The following is a 5,959-nucleotide window of genomic DNA, read 5'->3' on the forward strand; positions in this document are numbered from 1 at the left end:
TCCTAATAAGTAAGAGCTCCATATGCCTTTATAAGGAGTAAAAGGCCAAACCCTAGACCAGATGATTGCTGCCCCCTTCCTTGTGCCGTGAGCCCTCTTCCTCCTATTCTCTTCAGCCGCAAGCAAGAGAAGATTCAAGAGAAAGGGTGGCGGCCTCCTTCTCCTCTCTTCCTTCATCCAACGTAGGGAGATAGAAAGAAGGCTGCAGGGGCTTGGATCTTCTTCCTCTTCTTCATCCTTCTTCTTCCTCCTTTCAAGCACAATCAAGAGTTGATTGAAAGGAAGGACATCAGCCATCAAAGGAAGTCTCTGCAAGGGAGCTAGCACCCCGGGGAGACAAGGAAACGTTGATCGGATCTCTACTTCGTGTGGATACCCGTAGAGGCCGGACGTTTGAACGGCTTCAAGCGAACCCTCTTCCTAAAACCACGAATTCAGATTCGCGGTGATCATCTACCCGCGCAAGGTGAAGATTTGATCTTCCTATTAGTTTTAAAAGTTTTAATTCTTACCTAATTACGAAAGGTCTCGAAACAAGCGTTCATGCGATGAACGTCGAACTCGTGCATGCCGATTCCGCTGCCATCTGAAAATTTTTGAAATATCAGCGGCATGGGCGGGTTCCCAACAGGAGGATCAAGGGACAAGCCGGAAAGAGTTCGAGAAGATTTAGAGTTGAATCAACAAAGAAAAAATCTTCAGCAAGGTCCGGAGTCGACTCTAGCAGACTTGGAGTCGACTCTGGCACGCAGGTAGACTTGGCACAGCTTTTTGGAGTCGACTCCAGCAGACTTGGAGTCGACTCCCTAGTGTTGGAGTCGACTCGAGAACTCCAAGAGTCGACTCCTACAGGCAGACAGAGAGGCATTTTCTGTAGACTGTTGCCGAGTCGACTCATAGAATTGTGGGAGTCGACTCGAGCACGATTTTCACGCGAGGCTGAGTTATGAACCGAGTCCAAGCCAAGGTTTTTTGAGCCCTAATCAAAGTAAGAGATTGGGAGGTATATATAGACTTCTTGAGGGACACGAGAGAGATGTTGCAACCTAGAGAAACCCTAGAACTCATCAACGAGATATTCCAAAAGTAGATCCTTTGTGTGCATCAGGAAGACGACGTGTTGCTCGTCTTGAAAGAGATTGTTTGCTGTGAGAAAGAGAGTTTGTTCTCTTCTCTTGAATCTCTGTAACTTCCTTTGATCATATAGTGAAATATTGATCTGTGCGGCTGTGGACGTAGGAGTAAGAGACTCCGAACCACATAAACTTGAGTGTCTTGTGCGTTTGCTATTGTTTTTGCCGTGTTCCTCTTTCTCCTACTATCATTTATATTCCGCAATCGTAGGGTTGATCCCTAACAAGCCCGACCTCGGTCTACGATCTCTTCGGAGTCCGACTTTAAAGCTTTGGCAAGCTTATTCCGAAAGCCGAGCCCAAGAACTTGGCCAAATTTTTCAGAAGGTAAACCTAAAGGCTTAGCGGGACTTCTTCGGAGTCCGAGCTCAAGAACTTAGCAAATTTTTCTAAAGTTTAAACCCAGAGCCTTGACGCGATCCCTATCAGAGCTAAGCCTAACAACTTAGTAAACGCTACCGAAATGTAAGTCTGTAGATTTAACCGAGCCTGAAGACTCAACTTAAGCAACTAAGGTAAAAGTTTACCTACTATGCAAAAAAAAAAACGAAGGTGAGACAAACACAGATTCAAAAAAAGAAAGTTCTTCATTAACAAAAGCCCAAAGGCTAAGTACAAAATTAAGGTTCGGCCATACAATGATTTCGAAGGCCGATCTCATTTACAAAAAAGAAGAACCAAAAGAAGAAAAAAGACTAAGTCCAAAGGAGTAGTCGCAGCTTCGACGCAGGCCTCGAGGTCGTCCACGACGACCACCTCGGGATTCTCAGCTGAAGCCTTCCCGGGTTCTTCCGCCGGCCCGGCCGCAATCATAGAGGTCTCGGTCGGAACGTCGCCAGCGGCTTCATGGGCGGCATCAGGCACTCCTTCAGGAGCTCCCTCGGCGGAAGCCTCCCGAGCGGCCTCCTCGGCTGCTTCGACCTCATCCCCAGCCGGGCCTTCGAGCCCGCCCTCGTCCTCGTTGAACCTCCCTCCGGGCTGGAGCATACTGAGATCGAACTCAGGGCTGAGCCATTTCAGTTGCCTCCGGAAGTCTTCGAAGCCGCGGATAAGCCCATCCATGGCCTCTTCGTCTAGCAACTCGCGAAACTCTCCCGACTTCCGAAGGAGTTGCACCGCATGTTGAGCTTGCTCCAAGGCCCTCTTCTCCCGAGCCTCGAGCTGCTCAACCTTTAGCTGGGTGCCCCTCGCCTCATGCTGGAGGACAGCGATCGCAGAGCGAGCTTCGGCCAAATGAGCCTCGGCGGCACGCACCTCCGACCTGGCCAGAATATGCACGCCCCGTTCCTCCTCAAGCTCCACAGTCAACGTCCGGAGCTCGGCTTCGCCGGCCTCCACCCTCGCGAGGAGCTCCCTCCGCAAGACCTCGACCTCACCCAGTCTCCTCTCGGCCTCCTCCTGCCCTAGCAGACATGTTCGGGCCTTGTCCCGGTAGTCTGCCGCCACGGAGATCAGCATGCCGACCTCATGAAGATGCTACAAACAAAGCAAATGAAAGAATAAGTCAAGGCCAAAGATCGAATACAAGAGTTAAGGCCGAAAACAAAATTACCCAAATGGCGGAGCAAAAGGTCCCGTCCATAAGACTGTTGAAGTCCGCAGACCGGAACTCGGCCTGATCGGCTGGAAGCAATGCAACCCGGAAGACCAGACGCGCTACTTTGACGTCATGGAGGGCCTAGTCACCCTCAAAGATCGCCCACTCGGGGTAGTGGGGCCTTCTCTCCTGCTGGGTCTCGCCTTCCGAAGGACCTGGAAGACTAGGCCTCGCTGGGCTCGGCGAAGATGAGCTCGAGACCCCTAGGCCGCTCCCCGGCTTGGGGACCGAGCGCCGCAACCGGACGAGCTACGGACTGGGACGCTAAGAGACGGGAGCTGGACAAGCGAGGGCCGCAAAAGTCCCTGCAGAGCTCGAGCCCCCACGACCGATGCTCGGAACCTCCTTTCGAGCAGGTCTGGAGGCCCCGACCCCGAGGGCACTTGCTTCGGCAGCCGCGCCCACCGAAGATTTGGCTTTTTTCCTAGGCTCGGGTAGGGCCCCACCTGCCTCGGCCTCAGCTGCCCTCTTCCTAAATCGGACATAGAGATCCGCGCTGCTGGTCACCATCTTTGGGACGTCTGAAAAGACAAAAGAGAAAAGCCCAGATGTCAGGAAAAAGGAGACAAGAGAAGAAGAGAAAGAGTAAAACGAACGAGACAAAAAACAACAACCACCCTTACCTCGGGGAGCGCCGAGCTCAAGCCGATATTGACCAAAGCGACCTCACTCACGAGATCATTCAGAAGAATATCTTCCTCGAGGCCGTAAAAAGCGTCGAGGATCCCCTGCTCGCTGTCGGAAAGTCTGGAGAGCTTGTTGGCGGTCTTGAGCCGGGCCTGCCCCACCTGGTGTCAAACCCCCACGCACGCTCGGAGGATAAAAAGAAAAACTTCCCCTTCCACCCGTGAATGGATGTAGGAGCACCCCGGAAGAGTGGCCGACCGCTCCGAAAGGCAAGGTAAAGCCACTCTCCGTCCCTCGGGTTGGACTTCAGCAAGAAGCACCGCCGGAAGACATTGACCGAAGTCGGTATCCCGTGCGCAAAGCAGAGGGACAAAAAATCGACAATGGTCCTCCACGCATTCGGAGCGAGCTGCGCTGGGACAAGCTGGTAAGTCGCCAGGAGCTCGTTCACGAACCCATGTAGGGAAAACCGCAGGCCAGCCCAGAGTGTCTCTACGTACACTCTGATCCGACCTGGGGGAGGCCTCGTTACCCGATCCTCCGACCCTGCGGGTTCAAGGCGAAACCCACATAGAGGGAAAAACCACTCAGCGGCCATTTCTAACTCCTCACTACTCAAAGTGGACCCGACTTCGTCCGGACCATGACCCATCCCAGAAAGAAAATGATAGAAGAAGAAAAGGGGAAAAAAGAGCATAAACCCTCCGAGCGGACGAGGGGCACCTACTGAAATTTCCGCCGAAAATGTCGACGATTCGAAGAAGAGAAACCGAGACGATCGCCTAGAAACGCCTCGGAGTGCCGCCGGAGGAAACTGGAGAACAGGAGAGCAAGGAGAGAAGGAGCAACAATAGCGGCGGCCAAATAAGAGCCCTTAGGGCCAGGATGAGGGTCTATATAGACCTCTCCAATGGCCCGGATTGACAATACAGGATCCCGCCTCCCGTCCAGATCGTGCCACGTTTCGGCCCCGAAGACCGAAGCGGCATATCTGATTCAGATCGACGCTTTGAATACCGAATCAGGGCGGCATCCCATCGGATCGTGGAACCCCATCATGAGCCCACGACGCGAGACCACCTCAAAAGGCAAAAGGGCGTTGCCCCGTCTCTTCTCATTAAGAGTGCCTCGAAACACGCAGGACGCCGAAATAAGTTAAGGCTTCGTGGCCCACACCAAAATACGGTAAAGACAACTACTTCCCACGTCCGAGCTTGCAAACGGCTCGAACTCGGAAGTCGGAAAGTAGTGTTGGGGGAAAAACAAGTCGTCCTGAAATACATGGGCGCATGACCATCACGTGCCTGAAGGCGCCCGACCTGAAGACGCCCGACCTGGAGGCGCCCGACTTTAAGATACTCAGCTGGGCCTAACGACCGGCCGGGCGCTCGACTCCGAGACGCCCGATCCGAGCACTCGACCTCGGCATCCTCAACTTAGGAAGCCCGACCTCACCATCCACCTGCTGCAATCACATCCTCCTGCAGCTTGACTAGGGACCATGCCCTGCTACTGCCGCCAACAATTAATGCGCATGGCCCCTGATAATCTCCGGCTCACTCAACAATTAATGCGTATGGCCCCTGCTGATCTCCGGCTCACTCAACAATTAATGCGCATGGCCCCTGCTGATTTCCAGCTCACTCAACAATCAATGCGCGTACTATCTACGGACCTCAAGCTCTCCATGGCAGACAGTTGAGCTATTCCGCCGCATCCGATCAGCCACGACGACTCACTGACTCCGGCCTGATCTCCCACGACAATGCATTAATTCACACGATCGTGCTCAATCATGACGGTAACCCGTTCGTCCCGTCACATCATAGGTAAATCCTATACCCTTCTATAAAAGAGGAACCCTTCCATCTTAGAGGGGGTTGGACTCTGAAACTCCTGAGATATATTTACTCTCCCCCCATACATTTGCCCCCTCTGACTTAGGCATCAGAGGGCCGGCGCCGGAAATCCCGACCACCAGTTTTTTGCAGGTTCTCCGGAGGACGCCGCCCGCCGACGGAACGACATCCGCCTCGCGCCGAAGCTCCTCCTTCTCAGCCGACGGCCGCCTCCGGGTCCAATTTCCAGCAACAAATAGTATTTGAGGAACCATATCATTTTTTCTGCAACAGATCACGAGACCAATTATTTAGGCTTAACCATAGTCAACAATAACCTTTTAAAATCCAAGAATTTAGACCCTAGGAGAGCCGTCTAGGATAGATGAAAGTACATATGGAGCAAGGGCAGCCTTCAAAAGATTTTCAAAGCAAAGATTGGATCCGGTAGTTCTTTCACAAGTCAAGCTAAAGCTTCTACAACTTACACGCATCGCTAACCCACATCAGCTGCTAATATTGACCTACTTTGAAGCCCTCCAATAAGCTATCAGTAAAGCGAAGGCGTATAATGTGACGCGTCAAGATGAACAATTTTTCGTTACTCAAAAGAACAGAGAAAAAATCAGAGTTGTTGATTCACTATTCTTTTCATTGGTTAAAGTTTGAGAGGACCGGTTGGATGACTCAAGCTTTTAAATGATATTTTTTGTGATGAGATGAGCATCCACCGGTCACTTTGAGATTTGTGCTGAGATAAGGTT

This window comes from Phoenix dactylifera, unplaced genomic scaffold (assembly GCF_009389715.1).
Source record: "Phoenix dactylifera cultivar Barhee BC4 unplaced genomic scaffold, palm_55x_up_171113_PBpolish2nd_filt_p 001968F, whole genome shotgun sequence".
NCBI classification, from domain to species: domain Eukaryota; kingdom Viridiplantae; phylum Streptophyta; class Magnoliopsida; order Arecales; family Arecaceae; genus Phoenix; species Phoenix dactylifera.